Source organism: Equus przewalskii, chromosome 25 (genome assembly GCF_037783145.1).
Source record: "Equus przewalskii isolate Varuska chromosome 25, EquPr2, whole genome shotgun sequence".
Classification (NCBI taxonomy): domain Eukaryota; kingdom Metazoa; phylum Chordata; class Mammalia; order Perissodactyla; family Equidae; genus Equus; species Equus przewalskii.
The window spans coordinates 40639070-40658973 of NC_091855.1; the positions used below are offsets into that span (position 1 = coordinate 40639070).

The 19904-nt window shown below is 48.6% G+C and overlaps 1 long non-coding RNA gene across 4 annotated transcripts; it reads right to left on the reverse strand.

Moving 5' to 3' along the window:
- Positions 1-3512: 3512 nt before the first annotated feature.
- On the reverse strand, positions 3513-19216 carry LOC103550564 (uncharacterized). 4 transcript variants are annotated; one of them, XR_011533121.1, is made up of 9 exons: positions 16090-16223; positions 15419-15627; positions 9589-9713; positions 9343-9398; positions 8236-8328; positions 7801-7901; positions 6785-6877; positions 4396-4874; positions 3513-3983 (listed from the first exon to the last, which is right to left on the reverse strand). It is a non-coding gene; the product is annotated as an uncharacterized lncRNA (long non-coding RNA). The 4 variants fall into 4 exon arrangements; XR_011533122.1 differs by lacking the exons at positions 3513-3983; positions 16090-16223 and having other exon boundaries at positions 4011-4874; positions 9029-9398; positions 15215-15477; XR_011533124.1 differs by lacking the exons at positions 3513-3983; positions 9343-9398; positions 16090-16223 and having other exon boundaries at positions 4018-4874; positions 15215-15442.
- Between the last annotated feature and the right edge of the window lie 688 nt (positions 19217-19904).

Here is a 19904-nt window from a genome sequence, read left to right on the forward strand (position 1 = left end):
TGAACGACACAGATCTCGTCCCTGCCCTGGTAGAGCCCACGTTTTTGTTGGGGAGAGACCATAATCTAGTAAAGACATAATTGAGATCATATTTGGTGACAAAGGCTTGAAGAGCAAAGCTGGGTAATGGAATCCAGGGGGAGGGGGAGGGGCCATTCTGCTTCAGCAGAGGAAATCCGTGAAGGCTTCTAGGAGGAGTTGGCACTTGAACTGAGGCTGAAGGATATGAAGGAGGTAGCCATGGAAAGATGGTTGAGGGCAAAGTGTTCCAGACAGAAGGATTGGCAAGTGCAAAGGCCCTGGGGCAGAATGAGAAGGCCAAGTGAGAGCAAGCGAGCTAGCAGCGAGTGGAGGAGATAAGGATGCAGGAGAATGCGGGGGCCAGATCAGTGGATACTGTGAAGGCTGTAGTAAGGGGTTGTATTGAGCTTTATTCTACATTCTATGGGAAGCCATTGGTGGGTTTTAAGCAGTAGAATCAGAGGATTAATTTGTGCTCTGACTCTGCTAGATGGGGACAGATAATGGTAAAAGAAGTTGGAAAACAAGGGACCAGCTAGGAGACTTCCTCAGTCCAGGCAAAAGATGACCAACAATCATGGCAGCAATGGAGATGGAGAAAAGCATATCACTTTTGGGACTTACCTTGGAGGTAGGGCCATGGACCAGATGGCACCCAGAGAGGAGAAGAAAGCCCACGGGCGCCCAACCTTTAGAAGCGGATAAAGGACAGCAGGAACAGTGGCCAGTGACGTGGGAAGAAAGCAGGAGAGTGCAGCGTCCTGGAAGCATTGCAGAGAAAGACTTTGGGGAAGAAGGGAACGGTCAGCTGAGCCGACTGAGCAAGAGGAGGGCAGAGCACGGCCCCGTGGATTTGGCCAGATGGAAGTCTCGTTGGCGGCCTTGGAACAAGCCTCTTCGGTGAGGGAGATGAGGAAGCAGACTGCAGATGCAGCCAGCTCTCTCAATAAGTTCAACACACACGAGGTATTTTTAAAACTCCTCCTTTAGGAATGGAAGTTGAACACCTCATACCTTCCATTGATAGAGACCTTTAAAGTTTACACAGCAGTTTTACATCCTTTGCCTTATTCCTGGTGACTTATGTGGCTCCTTTCATGATAATAAAAATATCCACAATAATAACAACTTTTGATACTCAGATGTCCATCATATGGTGGACTGAGGGGCCACTGAAAGACTGTCCACCCCATCCACCTCAAGTCCAAACAAACAAAAACGCTGGATACAATGGAACAACAAACTATTTAAATACAAAGCCAAGTTCAAATGCAAGGAAAGGAGAATCTCCAGAATTTAAAATGAAGAGAAGACTCAAACCAGAGGAGCTGAGAAAAGCTGAAGACAAACTGCTCATAGGATATCAGGACTAGATTATGCCTACTGGAGACAGGAGAGGAAACGGGGCTTCACGCCTTGGGGAGGGAGAGAATGTCTCTGAGCCCCTGCGTAAAGCCAGGAATCAGGAAGCGTGGCCCACCCATGGGACGTCGAGCTAAAACATGGTTACAAAATTGGCCCAGAGCTGATCCAACCCACAGGACCCTAGCCGAAGGAAACGTGAAACCACTCAGAAGGAATGGAAAGCTCAAGAGAACCAGGCTCCCGCGGAAAGCTGCCCCCATTGAAGATGAGCTCACAACAAAAAAATGACAATCTGCTTGAGCAAAGAAACACCCTGAGGTCTAGTACAACCAAAGACATAGCAAATGAGAGACATTCACCTTAAGAACTTGGAATAAAAGAAAAATTTGAAAGAAACTTTAAAATAAGCATATTTAAAATCTTCGAAGAGAGACAGGAAAAAATACAAACCAAGAAATACATACAAAAACCAGACCGTATGTAAAAGCAAACACGCATCTGAAAAAAAACTATTAAATAGAGATTCTAAAAATGAAAAATACAATCATTAAAATAGAAAAGTTCAACAGGCAGGTTAAACAGATTAGATACCTTAAAGCAAAAATATTGAACTCTAAAACAGACATTTGGACATCACACAGAAAACAGAAAAAAGAGAGGTAAGTCAAATGGATGATATGAAAGAGGAATTTGAGATCTTCAAGACAGACAGAGAAAGTCCAATTTAGCTAGTTGAACTATTTTTGCAGGTCAAAAATGGTTGACTGTCAGTAATTTCATGCCGTTATATCTACGAGGTCTAATAGTTGCAGAGAGGAAAACAGAGACAATGCAGGAAAGAGACAATGTTTGAAGAGCTGAGAGCTGAGGATTTTTTGGATGAAAAAGCGTGAGGCCTCATATTGACTCAAAGCAATATAAATAAACCGTAGTGAACCTAACAAAGAAAAAAGCTTAAAAACCACCAGAGAGAAGAGACAGGAAGGATCGAATAAAGCAGAACTCTTGCCATCACTCTTCAGGTCTGGAAGACAATGATACAATTTTGAAGATTTACAGAAGGTACTAGAGCCCACAGTTCACGTGTGAGAACCATAAAGGGCATACACTGCAGATACACAAAAACAAAGACTTTATCACCTACAGACTCTTACTAAATAAAAGTATTACAAGAAGGCGATCAAAGTCAGAAAGATGGAGGGGACCTCAAGGAGAAACGTGTCTATCAATTGATAAACATGTTGGAACAGTAAATATGTATTGACTGCAAAAAAATAAGAATGACTAGACAAGGGGTTAAAATAAGGTAGAACTAAAATATTGGACAACGGTAATATTTTTTAGGAGGGGAGAGTTCAGAATTAAAGAGTTCTGAGGTCACTGGGTAGTTAGGGCTGAGGATAGAGATGGCTTTAGATTTTGCTAAATATTCCCCTTAAAATTTTGAGGGCAACTCCTAAAAAAAATAAATGTAGAATGTATTATTTCCAAACCGGGAGTTACAAAAAAATAAAATCAACCCCACAGATAGGAATTGGCAAACTTTTTCTGTAAGGGGACAGAGAGTAAACAGTTTCAGCTTTGGCAGCCGCACAATTTCTGTCAAAACTATTCAACGCTGCCATTGCAATGCACAAGCAGCCATAGACACTAAGTAAATAAATGAGCATGGCTGTGTCCAATAAAGCTTTATTTACAAAAATAGGTGGCGGGCCAAATTTGGCCTGCAGGCCACAGTTTGGCACTCCCTGCAATAGAAGGTGAATGAAAGGATAAAAGTGAGTAATAAAGAACACACAAGCAGGTAAAAAATAAAAGAAAATAATAAGTCCATTAGGAATCGCAATAAATGTAAATGGATTAAACTCATCTACTAGAATATTCAAGTTGCAGAATGCGACAGTGTGATGCCGTTTATATACAGGTTTAAAACACACAAACAATACCATTTATTATTTAGGGATATGTTTATGTGTAGTAAAAATACAGGAAAGGACACATCCCATTCCAGAAATGGTGTCTCAGGCAGGGAGTGAGAAGGACAGATTTGGAGAGGGGTATAGTGGAATGTCAACACAACTGTCAAGGACTTTGCTTCCAAAAGAAACAAAAAAGCCAAAGCCAACTTAACAAAACATTAATATTTATTTATTCTAGGTAGTGGGTGCATGAGTATTAGTTATATTACTCTCCATATTTTTCTTAAGTTCAAAAATACTTGACTTTTTAAGCACTTGTATACCAATTGAATTTTCACAATCCTTAGGGGGAATAGTACTATAAATTCCATAATTGCAGATGAAGAACTTGAGGTTTTAGAATGTAAGAGACTTAGAAAGACGAGACCATAATCTTCCAAGGCTGTTAAATGCCCTGTAGATTCTGCATGACATTTGGTGGGAACTTGTAGATGAGTATTTAGCCAACACTTCCTCTCTCCATCATCCCTGGGGCCCTGGATTCCCAGATACTCTTCTCTCCTACCTAGTCTTCCTGCCTCATCCCTTCCCACCCATCCTCTGTTCTCCCAACATTTATGGTGTGAAAATATAGCTTGAATCATACCACACTCCAGCTCCTGAGTGCCAGCTGTGGGGCTGAGGAAATAAAAACAAAGAAGACAGTTCTCTTGATGTGATTTAATTTCCAACTCAACCAACCTCTACCTGAGCAGGCATTAACTTCTCTAAGCCTCCATTTCTTCATCTGTAAAATGGAAATCACCATCCCTACCTTAAATGTTTCCTAGGGCTTTTGCAAGAATGAAGTGAAATCATGCAGCAGATTTCTGTTCTTACAGAAAAAGTCCAAAAGCATGCCATTCAGAACTGTCTTGAACTCCCTCCTCACTGTCTTTTAGCCTTGTCGCCTATTACCTTCTACACCTCTGTATCCACTCCCAAGTCAAGCCATTTATTCCACCCCGTCCAGGCATTTCTCAGGCTGTTCTCGCTTTCTGGACTGACTTCCTGCCCCAGCCCTCCAACATTAGTCAAAATTAAATTGTACCTGAAATAATATGACTTTCAAGAAGCCTTCACCAGTGAGAAGTAGCTGTTCCTTCCATTGAGCTTTAAAGTCTTTGCTTGTATATTACTATCTACATTCTTCATATCCAAACTCCTTATTTTAATGACTAAAGTATGTGTTCCTGGAGGAATCAACCACATGAGCCTCTAACCTTGATACTCGGTTAATGCCTCCCTAATTGACTGAACGTAGCCGTTCCCAGTTGAGCTGAGTTGAGTTAAGTGGAGTTGAACCAAGCAAGCCTAGTACAGCTGAGTTGTGTTGAGTTGAGCTGCACTGAGTCGAGTCAAGGTGGGTCCATTGAGCAGAGATGATCCACTCTGAGCACTGCGTTGAGCGGAGCTGATGTGCACTGAGCTAAGTCAAGATGAGTTGACCTGCATTGAGCTGAACTTAGTTGTGATGAGCTCAGTTGAGTTGAGTCAAGCTGAACTGGATTGAGCTCCACTGGTCCAACTCTGGAAACCAAAAGTCTCACAACAGTTTGGGCTTCATAATATACACTCCGCCACCTGGTCCCAATGATACCCAATTACACACGGGTAATTTGTCCACTAGGAAGATTCTCTTGTCCTTCTTTCATCTAAACTACAAGAGCTAATCCCCCACCAGGTGGGGGGCCCCAGAGAGTTGGTGGTTCAGTGACTCATGTACATTTCCTGGGCCGTGGGACGCAGGAACCAACTGGGAGGATTTTGGGGGGTTTTGTGTAACTGTTGACTTCTGCCTGCTTAGGCAGGGCCCTTGAGTAGGGAGAAGAGTCCAAGGGAATGGCTGTCACCCCATGACTGTCCCCAGTGACAAACTCCTCCAAAGGAGAGATCAGGGTTGAGTACCAGCTGGCCAAAAATTAGTAAATACCTGCCACACCTGATGGCCCTCACAACCAACTGGAATCCAACAAGTCCATCAGAAAGGAATTAGGTTCACAGAGGCAGCGTGTTGGGGTGGGAAAAACGTGGCCTTTGGAATCAGAGAAACCCTTGTAACTCGAAGGCCGTGTAAACCTAAGCAAATGATTTCATCGCTCTGAATTTCAGTCTCCTCGTGTATCACAGGAATAAAATAAAGTAACAATATGAGCTCCCACCCCATAGTTGCTAAGAGAATTAAATGAAACGATCTTCGTAAAGCTCCTTACAGTGCATCAGACACACAGCAGGTTTCTGAAGGGGAGTCGTCCGTCCTCTCTATAAATCTACAACTGCTGTTGCTGTTTCTCTGAACCCTTCCTCGAGCTCACAGGGCTGGAGGGTTCACCCGGTCACAGGAGAGATCACGTCTGAGAGGGATGGTGTGACTCTTGGCACACCCCTGGCCCGCCCTGGAGCACCCGAGGCCGGCCACATTCCCTCTCCAGGCCCCCGCTTCCCAGTCATTAAAGGACAGGTTGGGCCACACAGCCTCTAAGAACACTTTCAGCCCTGCCATTGAGGGTCACCCACTTGGTTCCCCTGGGACCCATGAAAGCAGAGTCCCTTAGGGCCTGTCCTATGCAAACATCAGGGTGAAGAGCATGGCATCATTAGCATTGCTCATGATAAGTGGGATGTCGAGTTCCCTGGAAATGAAAAGGCTTATTTATCCGGGCCTGAAAAGGGGGGCCAATCTTCCTGCTGCTGCCGCCACCACACTGAGCGCCTCAGTTTCTGAATGGGTCGTGCTCCTCCCACCACTGGGCCTTTGCACACACAGCACTCTCTTCATGGAATTCTCTCCCCATCCCTTCACCTAGCTAACACCTACTCCACTCTGCCAGCAGGTCCCAGCTCAGTCTCTGTTTGCTCAGGGAAGCCCTACCTGACCTCCCAGACTGGCCACATTCCCTGATTATACATTCTCACGGATCTCCCTGTATCAGGCATGTATTGCCATGGTAATGCTGCTTGACAAAATCACCCCAAAGCTTCACACACCCACCATGGATTACTTCTACAAGTCTGTAAGAAGGCTGGACAGTTCCACCGCTCTGGGCCAGGCTCAGGTGGGCTGGCCCTTGTATCTGTGATCAGGCTGGAGGCCGGCTCCCCTGGTACAACTCCACTACGTTCCACAGTCTCTTATCTGCAGCAGGCTTGCCTGGGCACGTTCTCATGATGGCAGCAGATGCCAGCAAGGCTTCTTGAGGCCTGGCCTCGGAACTGCCACAGCTCCACTTTCACTGCACCCCATTGGCCCAAGCAAATCCCGGGCCACCCCACATGCGAGAGGTGGGGAGAGTTTCCACTTCATCCTGGGGAAAGTCACACCGTGCGGGGAAGGGCAGGGAATTGGGGCCATTTTTGCAATCAGGGTCCCACGCTCCCCTTTAAAGTCCATATCAAAATTATAATTTTCCCTTTCGTTTACGTGACTCTTACTATCTTACCCCCTAGCAAGTCCAGGAAGGCTGGAACCGAATCTTGTTTTTTCCTCACCAGTCTACTTCCAGTATTCATCCCTTAGTTAATTAACAAATGACCTAAAAGGAAAGGAGCATGGTTCAGGGTGTTGTTGTATATTCTTTCATTTCATCCTTAAATTAACCTGTTGAATAAACATTATGCTCCCTACTTTACCCCCTAGGAAACTAAGCCTCAGAGGGAGGAAGCAGCTCACCCAGAGTTATACACTGAGTAAGTCTCAAAAAGATGGTGTAGTGGTCACGACACAGCACAGCCAATATGTTAAGTTCTTTTCCTTCTGAGAACTCGGTAGGGTTGTATCTTTCAGGCCCCTTGAAGTTAGGTGTGACCGTGTGACTTGCCAATGAAATGTAGGCAGGAGTGACATGTGTCACTTCCCAGGAGAAGCCTTTAGGAGCTAGTGTTCAGTTCACCCTGTTGCCCCAATAGACGACAGTCTAGATAATGGCTGTTCTTTTGGCCGAGTCCCTGAGTGAGGACAACATAGAGCCGAGCCTCCAGCTGACACTTACTGGACATGTAGTATGAGCGAAAAATGAACCTTGATGGTATTAAGCCGTTGAGACATTGAGGCTATTTGTTACGCAGCATAACCTAACCGATCCTGACTGATACAATGCCCACAGCTGCCAGCAGATCCTAAACAACCAGCTCTGTCCCTGGCCTATAAAGTCAGCAGAAAGGCACATCCCTGTGGTCATTTGGAGGTTAGCGCTCTGACCTTAATTGAGACTCTTAGTATATTGGCCTCTCTTATGAGTGCCAAGCATCTGTGGTGTAATTTTATTTCTTCACACACAGAGGGCTCTCCAGGAACGGACACAGGGGATGCTGGGAGGGGATCAGGGGTTGGAACAAAAGGATCTCTCACTTGATGATTTAAGTTCCACACCAGCTATTCATCTCCACAAATATTAACAAGAACCTACTCTTCCAGGCCTTGTGTCAAAGCCTAGGCATAGAAAAGGGAGAATCTTACCATTTAGTGGGTGATTGGGTCCAGCTCCTGATGAAGCAGACACTGAGCACAAGACCCTGTACCAGTTGCCAGGGCACACCCATGGATCAATAGTGGCTCCCCTAAAATATACGCAGAGTAAGGCTAAATCCACCTAGTGTCCATTGACCCACCCATCCACCCATCTACCCATCCATCCATCCATCCATCCACTCATCCACCCTCCACCCATCCATCCATCCACCCATCCACCCATCCATCCATCCATCCATCCACCCATCCATCCATCCATCCACCCATCCATCCATCCACCCACCCACCCATCCATCCATCCACCCATCCATCCATCCACCCATCCACCCATCCATCCACCCATCCATCCACCCATCCACCCATCCATCCACCCACCCACCCATCCATCCATCCATCCATCCATTCATTCAATATCTCAGGAACCTGCTCTGTGCTGTTGTAGAGCACCGTGTTCTAGGCACTGAGGATATATCAGAGGACAAGAGAGGCAAGATCCCAAGCTGGGAAGCATCTGTTCTGGTGAGGGGTGGACAGAGAGAGACAAAGCAATGCACAGAGGCAGCACATTCAATCACCAGAAGTGCTTTGGGGCCCACCCTTCTGTATTTGCATCCATATCTACAGAAAGTTCTCCAGGAACGGGTCCTGAAGAAGTGTTTGGAAACACCGAGGACCTAAAAGGGCAGGGGTCTGGGAGTGAGGACTCCTGGGCACCACTCCCAGAGGAGGAGACCAGCCTCGGAGCTGATATCAGATGTGGTTGGTCCCACAGCTTCAGGAGAGCTCTGCACAGTCCTGCGAGGGAGAGAGACTCACGCCGAAATCCCCAGGGTGTCCCCTGCCCCAGCCACATGCCAACCAAGAGGGAAGAAACAAGAGACCATGGGATCCCAGAACACACGGGGGCTCTTCCCTGAGCGCTCCATGGAGACCGCAGTGAGGAGCTCCTAATAGCAGGTTGTGGCTGGTGCCCTCAACTAGCCACTCGGCTCAAAAAACAAATCAACAGCTTTTGTTGCCAGAGAAGCCACAGCAGCCAAACCCTCTTTGAGGTCTAGGGCCACACGTGCTTGAGGCTTCCAGTCCTGGGAACCAACGGGCTTGCATTTCCAGAGGGTGGGCCCTCCAGAAGCATCAGTAAAACCTGCTGCCATTGGCTGACACGAGGCCTTGCACTACCCAGCTGAGCTCCCGGAGGTCCACCCTCCAGTCAGACCTGGCTTCGTTGTGCTGTGGGTCTCAGCAGGCCCTGAACCTGGGCTCGGGTGAGTGTGGCAGGGAGACCCCACTGGCGGATTTGGCAAACTCCGGGGGATTCACTTGGCTCTGCCACTCTTCTTCCTAAGTCTAGGCTTCCTTATCTACAAAGTAAAGATAATAACAACACCCCCCCCCCCACCACCAGGGTTATTGTGATTTTTTTTAAGTGAGATACATGGAAATGACTCCTACCATAGACTCAGAATGCAACATCTGTTTGCTGACTTACAATATCCATACCTTCACATTGCACATTCACCGAGTCCTTACCGTGAGCCGGGCACAGGCATAGCTGTCTTCGCGCATCACGCCATTTAATCACGCAACTGTATGGGTGGGCATTTTTATTATTCCTGTTTCATAAACACTGAGGCTCGGAGAGATTAACTACATGCACGTGGTTAGAAACAGGGCTTAAACTCCGGCACCGTGTGTGTGCGAGCCACCCGCTGACTCGGGAGGCTGCAGAAAGAAGCAGTGGGCGCCCCCCGCCCTAGCTCGCGCCCCTGAACTTGCCTTCTCTCTCTTTGTTTCGGCAGCCGGGCCTCCTACCCGGCTTGTCCCCAAACACCTTCCGTTCCCAAACACACCAGAAGCGTGGGATCTGAGACGGTGGGACCCCAAATCTGACGTGCCCAGGCCTGTCAAGGAAGAAACATGAAAATGTATTAAGCAGGGTGGGAATGGATTTTTATGATTCCACCAAATGTCTGATAGTGGGAACATCGCCCACGACAAGTATGTATCAGCTCACGGGAGGCAGAGAGCGTTTCAGGACACCAAGTGTTCCCTGCCTAGCCATGGCAGCTTCGCGGGAGGATGACAAAGTGACCCAGAGGCCTCTCTCTCCTCGGAGGCTTGTGCCTGACTCCCAGGGGGCTAAGAGGCTCCCGCTGAAGTTGAGACAGGACTCAGCCAGCCTTTGCCCCAGCACTTCCTCTGTCTGAATGTCCTCTCCATCCTCCTGCACCTGCCACCCTTCACAGTCAGCTCATCTAAATCCCCATTCTACAGATGAGAAAACTGAGACTCTCCCCATTCTACAGATGAGAAAACTGAGACTCAGAGAGGCGACGTGACCTGGGGCACAGAGTTAGTAAATGGTGGAGCTGGGATTTGGCCCAGGTCACAAGCTCCAGGCTCATGCCCATCACTCTGGCCATCCTCAACGGCCCCTGTGAGCCGTGAGCTGGGAATCAGACAACACGAAGGTGGAGGAAGTGATTCCAGCTCCTGGGGCTGAGATAGGCCGGCTCAAACCGGACTGCAAGGACGTATGGCCGCTCTGCCACGTGCATGCTATGTGACAGTCTCCACACCCGTAAAGGGGGCCTGTGAGCTCTCGGGAGGGTCCAGCAGGGCCATGGCGGTGAGAATGCCCTGCAGCCTCTGGGCAAACTTGGACTTCAGCTTGTGTCTGCAGAGCACGCGCCCCAGGCAGGAGCTATGTGAAGCCCTCCACATGCCTCAGCTCCTGTTCCTTGCCTTTTTGATGATGATTCTTCTCACCCACACAGCAGCAAGCCAGTTCCGGAAGATCTCCTGGAGAACAGAGCTACCTCCTAAGGACCAGCTTTGTCCTTGAACTCGTATGGGTTCTAAATCCCAGAGACTCAGACGCTGCATCTCCTTTGTCTGTCAAACCCACCTTGTACAACCAACTTTCAAAGACAATTTGCTTGTCTCACGCCCACACACTCACACACTAGGATGTTCAACAAAATCTGAAATGCTGACCAGAAGACAGATTTCTGCAAGAAGGATATCACCTCTCCATCTGCCTCTTTATCCCCAGGGATTGAGCAGGCCTGGCACATAGTAGGTGCTCAACAAATATTTCTTGAATGGAATAATAATAATGGACATTTGTATAAAAGACCATAGCACACAGTCCAGCCATTGCCTTATCCGATTGATGAGAGGTAGTTATGATGTTCACACTTGATCGATAAAGAAATGGAGGCTGAGAGAGGGAAGAACAGAAAGCTCTTCTCTTTAATGGCAAATCAAACCCTCTCTGCGTATTGGATTCCTTGTCATCCACCAAGGCTTAGATTACATGCCACCTCCTCCACGAGGCCCTCCTGGTTTTCCCCACATTGACCTTTTCCTCCCACGTCTCCCAGAGCCCTTCCTCAAACTTCTATTGTTTTTCATTCTCACTCTGGTAAGATTAGGACTGGCTGTGTGTGTGCCTGCCTAATAATGGTTTCTTATACTTTTCACGTCCTCAGAGGTAACACAATGTCCAACACACAGTAGGTCCTCAACCAATGCGTAAAGGGTTTTAAAGATCATCTATCACCCTCTCATTTAATAGAGACTTCTCTGTGTTATGGGAGACTTAGCAGCAAGTACGTCTCCTGATGCCTAACTCAGGACCTTCCCCACCGACCAGACTCTGGCTAACGGCTAGATTTGCCCTCCTGTGCCAACTCCCACGGCTGCCCCTGGCTCAAATGGAAAGAGTGCCAGAGTCGATTAGTAATGTCTGCCACTGGTACAGGCTGGGGATGTGATAGAGGGCTGTCAGCTGACCTTGGCGTCAGACCATGCTGTTCACATCAGAGTTATTGTTTACTGATAGGTTCTGCAACCAGGATGGCATTCCAAAGTGACCCATTCTGCATCCTCTTGTCCAATTTTCCCTATCAAGCCCTTCTCTCCTGCTCTGCCTGTGTTTGTCTCTTCGATTAGTTTAGGGTGTTCCTCAAAGGCAGAGACTTTGTCTGGTTAATTTCTGCACTCCCACTGGCTGTACATAATACAAGGTCATCAGTGAAAGTGGGGAAAAAAATAACTTAATTTAACTTGGTTCAACAATGAGTCCGTAAGGTAAGTAGGTGGACATGCAAATGGACAGGAGAATCTCAGCGAGCACTCCTCCAGATGTCCCACTGCATCAGCCTCACCAAGAAGGGGCAGGAGAGAGTCGGGCTCGCACTCTCATCGCCACTTTATGCATGAGCTCACTTTTCAGGGGTGTGGAAAACGCACGCCCATCTTTCCAGCTGTGGGTTGGCACATTAGCAAAATATCCACAAAATATAGGTTTGGGAAAATCATCCTATAAAATGGAATGAACCATTTTCCAAAATAGAAAATTGCCCGATCATTAAAGGTTTTTTTTAACCATTCAAATATCCGTGGACTTTATTCCCAACAGCCCGGTTCCTGCTGTGTTATGGAGGGAGGAACATGTGCATTTATTTGCATTTCGTAATGTCCCTTTTCTCCATATGAGGCTCACATGCCAACTATGTGTGAAGAGATATAAATATTCCAATTCAGTTATAAAAAGATAGAGATTTGGAATTCTGAACCTCCTGATTTCAATTGTCTACCAATTCTTTCCCCCACACTGTGATTTGTCCAAGGTATTTAACAAGCAGACGAGTCTATAAAGAGACAGAAGGTATAGAGTTTTTCACTAAAGGTGACCTTATGGTCACAATCTCTTAAAACTATATTCTGCTTTTGCCTTTTCTGGGAGAATGGAAACCTTTAGATTTTTAGAGGCTAGGAGGGGAAAAATGAAATGCATAAATTATAAACAAACAACCCCAAACAGAATGAAATATTTTTTAAGTCTAAGTAACAGTTCTAGAAGGTTCTAACAGTGCCTCTCGAAGCTGCATTCATCCACATGTCTGAGAAGCACAGGAGGGGGTAAGATCTCATCCTGGGATACGGACCTCATGTCAGTCGGACAGGATGCTCGTCAGGATCAGAACGCACGCTGCTGGGAAGGCAGGCCCAGGGACCCGTTTCAGGTCTTGTGATCAGCTCTGCCATTTGGAGAGAGTCCTGTTTCCATGTTCCCTGTGGGTGTCTTTGATCAAGCATTCTTCCCTTGTTCCAAGTTATATGCAAAACACCTCAACTCAGAGCAGGCCATTGGGCTGGGCTCTGGGGACACAGAAACGGCTGATATCAACTCTTCCCTCCGGACACCCACAGCGGAGAGCAGACGCCCCCGCCTCCACTGAGTGCCATGGAAGGGGTCCGGTGACAAGCTGGCGCTCCCTGTGGGAGCCAGCAGGGTAGGATACTGTGATTTATAGCCAGAAACACGTATTTGGTCTTCATCCCATTTCTGGCACAGAGCTCCTAAAACCCTTGGAATTTCCTAAGTGACAACAGCAATAATGGTGTCTTGGGATTCATGCCACACCTGAGTTTATGGCAACGAGATGACTTTTGGAAAGTACCTAAGGATGGAGGCTGGGTGCCAGGAGAACCAACCATGTGATGGGAGGCTTGGAACTTTCAGTCCCATCTCCGGACCTCCAAGGAGGGGAGAAGGGCTGGAGGTTGAATGCATCGCCAATGGCCAATGACTTAATCGTTCACACCCATGCAATGAAGTGTCCATAAAAACCCAAAAGGACAGGGTTCAGAGAGCTTCCAGGTTGGTGAACACGTGGAGATTTGGGGACAGTGGCACACTCAAAAAGGGCATGGAAGCTCTGTGCCCTTTCCCCGTACGTTACTGTGTGCATCTCTTCATCTGGCTGTTCCTGAGTTATATCCTTTTATAATAAAGGATTTATTATAGTAATAAATGATCATATTATTATAATAAACAATTTACAGCCAATCAGTCTGAAGCACAGGTAACAACCTGGACTTGCGACTCACGTCTGAAGGGAGGGGTCAGCCTTGTGGGAGTGAGCCTGTAGCCTATGGGATCTGACACCATCTCCAGGTCGATAGTGTCAGAATTTAGTTGAATTGTAGGACCCCCTAGCTGGTGTTGGGAAATTGCTTGGTGTGTGGAAAACCCACACATTGCAATTGGTGACCAGAATCATAGGGGGCCTGGGGTCTCGGACAACACACACACACACAAAGAGTCATTCTCTTTCTCAGAGGACTTTAAAGATTTCTTTGTACATTTGGTTGTGAGTTTCAAAGATTCAGCGCCTACCACGTGGCAGGTACTGAGCTGAGAGCTCCTCTGATGTCAGCTGACTTGATCACTTAGTCAGACTCAGAAGACTGAGGCTCGAAGACCTGAGTAAATTTCTCAAGACCCAGAACTCGTACATGGCCAATCAGGATCCAACCCAGCTCTTCAGGCTCCAAACTCGGAGATGCTCCCTTCCCAGCACCACATTCTGCCTTAAGAGATGAATCCTGGGCATCTTTAAGTGCCTAGCTGACTTCCAGACGTCAAATGAATGAGCATGTCTGCTGAGTGCGTACTGGAGACAACGCACCCAGGAACTGGCTGAGTGAGCCAATCACTTTATCTTGCAAAAGAAGAAATGGGGGCCCAGCGAGGGGAACTGACCCGCCCAGAGTCACACAGCACTGAGCTAAGCCTAGAATCCAGGTCTTCCGACTCTCAGTGCCCCTTGCACAGCTCCACGCCACCTGCATGTTGTCCCTTTCCTCCCTCCCGCATCCTTCAACGACACGTGGATGCCAAGTCACAAACCGTCTCAATGGAGTCGCTGTAAATATTTTCCACTCGGTTTGCAGGTTAGCAAGATTCCTTTTCTGCCTTGCAGTTTTAGACAATTTACGCTTCCATTCTCAAAACAGATTTTTATCCTAATAAAGGCTTTTATTACTATTATCCACCTGTCATTACACAGCATTAGACAATTACAGAGCTCAGACTGGCTCTCCCACCGCGAGCCTTTCCCTCTGCTCTAGGCGGGGGGAGGGGTGCACATAAACAGAACATTTCATTAAAAAATAGAGATGAATCTTTCTTTTTTTTTTAAGCACTGCCAAGACTGCTACCTACGCTTTTTAAAACTTTGTTGTGAAAAGTCACTGGCGTGAGCGAGAGGGAGATAAAAAAGAAGTGTGGGCTCGAAACCGTCTCCAGCCCCGTTTTGATTGCCAGACGATTGACAAAATAATTTGTACCCGTCGATGCTCATGAAGAGAATTTTTACAATGGATTTGCCAGGCAGATTTTTAATTTTAATCAGTAATGAAAAAATGACAACACGGATCACAACAAGACATCAGTTGCCGAGCGGGCTTTGCAGTCCCTGTCAGGCAGCCTCCATCAGGGACCCGCACCTCCGTGAACATCACTCACTGGTTTCAAACTCCTATGCATCTTCGCGATTTAATTAGACATTTAAGTTCTTTACCCACAATTTGCAAAACTGTCACTTACCAAAGGCGCAAGACGCTAAAAAATGTTCCGCTTGAGTCCCGGAAGCCTGTTTACCTCCCTCCCGGGGGAAAGCTGGACATTGATGTTCGGACACCCACACACACTCTCTCTCGGCCACTGCCCCTGAGCCGCGGCTATAGATATTTTCAAAAAGCAAAACATTAAAGGTTGATGATTGTGATAAAAAGCAGCCTCAAACTCTACCGTGGACGGACATGGGAGAGGAGTGGATGTGACGGAGGCGTGTTCTCTCTGTGTAGACTGACTCTGAGACCTTCTTGGTTGAGACGACTGGCCGTGGGATGGAAAACAGGAGGGCCCTAGGAGCAGGTTCATGTCCTGGCTTCATTGCGTTCCAGCTGTGTGACCTTGGGTAATCACTTTGCCTCTCTGAGCCTTTGTTTCCTATAAACCTAGAAATAGATAAGTAAAAAAAATAAATAACCTCTCTTTGATCACGAGTTGCAACAATGTATATAAAGTCCCTGTAGCGCGCTTTAGTGAAAGTTAATCCTGCTCTGCTTAAAGGATACTTTCTTTCCACCAGCACTAGGAGAGAATCAGGAAATATCCCATCCATCTGAGGAGGGTTGTAGAGCCGGAGACAGATAGACCAGCAACTCAACCTACCGTGGCAGGAAGAAGGCTCCCGCCCACCGGCTCAGCTGCCAGGCACTGTGACAACCGGTCCCGGCATCGCCGGCCCAGGAACCGAAGACACGCACAACATACAGTGTATTGTGCTGTCTGGGGCTTTTATCTTTGACCTTCAACAGCCCCTAAAGCTGTGTTTGCTTTGAAATCTTTCGGACCTGGGGGTTTTTCATTCTGTTTGGTTTTCTGGTCCAGATTAAACAGAAGTATTCTTGGTTTACCTTTCCACCGACGGGAGAGTGGGTTGGAGGATGAGCCTTCCAAAGTCGGCTCCGGCTCTCAGCTCGGTTGCACCACGCAGGAAGCAGCTCGGGAAATAACACAGCCTTCTCCTTTAAGAGACCTTGGCTTAGGGAGGCGCATTATTGAAAAGAACATAAAAGGTGGATTGTGAAAAACCTATTACTCACAGATAAGAAATGCACCCCAGGCAAAGCTAAGGAGCAGAAACTCCTTTTCTACTGAAGTTTCTTTCGGGTGGTGGTTACTCCCCACCCAGAAGAGCAGATGGATGGGGAAAGGACGGGCCCTTCTCCCCTTGCACTGGTGCGGTGGGCGAGCGCCCCAGACTGCAAGTGTTAAGCCAATTCACCAGTCAAAATTGACCAAATGGAGCTTGCGATTTCACCCCTATGAAGATTATCTGTCCTCACCGGAGTGACTCCTCACTGCTTTCCTGCAGGAGACAGACAGGGCGCTGGCTCGTCACCCACCAGCTTTCCTTACATGCTCGTCTTCTCAGCGACCACGAGGCCCCTTCCCGGAGGACGCAGCCTGTCCTGTCTGTACTGCAGACTCGCAGAACCCAAATCCCGTGACTCAAGAGTCGGCAGGAGCTGAGACCTGGCCAGCCCAGGCTGGGGCTCCGAGGCCGGGGCTCTCATCCGGCTGGGGTGCCAACCTGCTGTGTGACCATGGCAAGCTGTCGCCCCTCTCTGGGCCTCCTCAGCTTCCTCACCTGAAAATCGGGGGAGCTGGTCAGAATGGCCACTAAAATTCCCTGCAGCCCATGATGAGCTCTGATGCTGTGAAGCCAGGACCTTGGATGAAAAATCTTAATCTAGAACAAGCCAAAGCAAAAAAACACACATTTTAGAGTCAGCAGACCTAGGTTCATATCCCAGTCCTGCCTGCGTGTGCGTCTGGACCAATCCTCCTGCGCCCATAGGTGTCGCCTCCTCCAAGAAGCCCTCCCTGAACTCTCTTCCTTGGGCTCTGGTGAGGAGGGCTGTCAGGATGCTCGACCCAGGCTCCCTGAATGCACCTCAAGGACAAGCTCAGAGGGACAGTTTGTGCTCCCAAGCTCCCTGCGGGATGAGGCTGAGACGGGGCATTTGCCTGAAGTCCCACCCTCCCAGCTTCTTCCTCTTCCCTGGGGTTCTCACCCCTGCCCCTACCTCTTACCAGTTTCTTGTGGGAGTACTTCCTTAAAAAACCATTTAACACACAGATTCTTGTCTCTGGATTTGATTCTGGGCAACTGAAGCCAAGACACCACGATTGCTAATGATGAAGGGCATGTGGGGCAGGCTGCTCAGTAAATGTTTGTTGAATGAATGAATGAATGGCTATCTCCATGGGCTCAGTAAGTGTTGGATGGATCTGTGACTCATTTCATACAACTAAAAAGCCAGAAAAGACCGGAAGAGGTCTTCTAGAAGATTCTACCTTGGAATATAAGCTCCATGAGAGCAGAGATTGTACCCATTTTTGCACATCCAGAGAGCCTGGCCCATCGTGGGCTCTCAGTAAATATTTATTGTCTGGATGAACGTGGTCCGCCCTCTGCTGCCAACAAGTGCAGCATCCTCCAGTTAAACACTGCCTCCTGGGACCCGGCTTCCTGCCCTGACGCTGAGCAGAGCCTGGGCATCCTCCCCTCCAGACCCCTGCCTCCCACCAGAGCCCACCGCCTGGGACCGGGACCACAGTGGAGACGCAGAACAGCTAGTCCCAGCTGAGCAAATGTGTGTTCATGGTCCACACCCACAAAGGACGCCCCGGGCAGCATCACCCCAGGTGACCTCCCTGGAGCCTGGGAACAACGCCTGGGCAGAGCGATGCCAGCCCTCCGTGGGCCGGGGCACGCCGGGGCGGCAGGTTCACACACTCCAGACGAGTGTGAGCGCCCTTCATAATAGGGCTTTGTCCTGGCCCCAGTGAGCCAGCGTCTGCAGAGCCCTGGGAGGGCAAAGGCGGCCGCCTGCATACACAATGCCACCTTCCAGCTCTGAGAGGCTCGGCCCAGAGCCCGGAAACGTGAGGGCGTCCAGGGTGAAGGGAGGCTGGTCCTGGGAGGTCACCTGCCAGTGCGTCTCTGAGGGGCCACAGGAGCACCAGGAATTTCAAAAGCAGTCTCATTGCCTGGCCGTTTGCAAAGAGGGACGCAGTGGGGACCACGAGGAAGAGGGAGGAAATCTGCCGGTTGACACGGCCCTGCGCCATGCACTTTATACTCTTTATCTCGTCTCACCTCTGTGAGGGGTGCATTATCACACCTGTTGCACAGATGGGGAAACTGAGGCTCTGGGCAGGAAAGCGGCTTGCCCACAGTCACCCGCACTCCAGATGTCTCTGCCCCCAAGGCCTGTGCTCTTTCCCCTTCTCCACGTACTCTCCCAGCGCTCTCTCCCTCCCTCCCTCCACATCCACCCACCTCTCGCCTCCTCCAGAGCGGACCCACATGGGCGGAGTGGCGTCTGGACACCCTGAGCATCCCCCACCCCGTCCCCAGCTGCTTCAACTGCCCTCAGCCTCTTGCTCCACCTGAGTCGTTCAGAGCGTGGGGAACTGGCTACAAAGTCCTCATCACCGGCCACCTGCCGGCTGCCTACAACACTTTCTCATCTCCCAGGATGGGACGGGGGGCGCACGGGAAGCTGGCCTTTCTCCACTCTCCACCCCTCGCCCTTCACAAGATGGGCAATGGCTCCCAGGGGCAGACACCTCCCCCAGAGCAACCGAGGACCAGACGTGGAGCCCCTCTCAGAGAGCGGTGGCTCACCACCCACTCCTCCCCTGTGGGCCAAGCCTCAGTGTCCCCAGATGGAAAAGGAGAGGCTGAGAAGACTTACCCAAGGCCACAAGGTCCCTCAGCTCTGGAAAACTGGTCCAACGGTCCACAGCACCATCTGCATCTGACATTTCTCCACATCCACATGCACCCGACAAGGCCTCCAAAAAGGGATTTATATTTTATACAAGTCTGGAGACTAAAAACAGAGATTCTTCATAAGCAGAAGGAAGCAGAAGGAGTGATACGATAGCTGCAGCAAGAGTGGGCTGCTGACCTGAGGGTTCGAAGTAGAAAGACCTGGACTCAAGTCACAGCTCCACCACTTCCAAGCTGTGTGACCTAGGGTGAGCTCCTTAACCTCTCTGAGCCTCTGTTCCATCATCTGTATTCAGGACAAAGTATCAGGCCCACCTCATAAGCCTGTTGTGAGTATTATGAGAATGCTCTTGGCACACGACAAATACTCAATAAAATTTTCTATTAATGCTACCCCCAACCATCCTCCTCCTCCTTGTGGGTCAAGGCTCGGTTCTGGCATTTATTGCTGAGGAACTGAGACAAGTTGGTTCACCCATCTGGGTCTCAGTTTCTTCGTCTATAAAACGAGAATAAAACTCTCCACTGTGGGAGGCTGTGACAATTAAGTGAGATAACGTACATTAATGTTCTTAGCATGGCGTCCACGGGAGCAGGAGCCGGCATATCACACCACCCGCTTCCTGGTAGATGTTAGTTTATTTTTTTCCTTCAGCAGATCAACTTGATATGTCCAGTCCTCAAAGATAACCACAATAATGGCCACCACTGACTGCATGCTGTGTCCACCCCAGAGACATCAATGGCCTGGGGAGCTAGCCTACACCAGCTCATCTCTTCCCAATTCAGTGTGCAGCAGTGGCCTTTAGTAGCTTGAAATTGGCCAGGGTGGAAGTATTTACACCACAGAAACTGGCAAATGCTACAAATCAGGAAAATTTTTTTTTTTTTTGGAGAGGAAGATTGGCCCTGAACTAACATCTG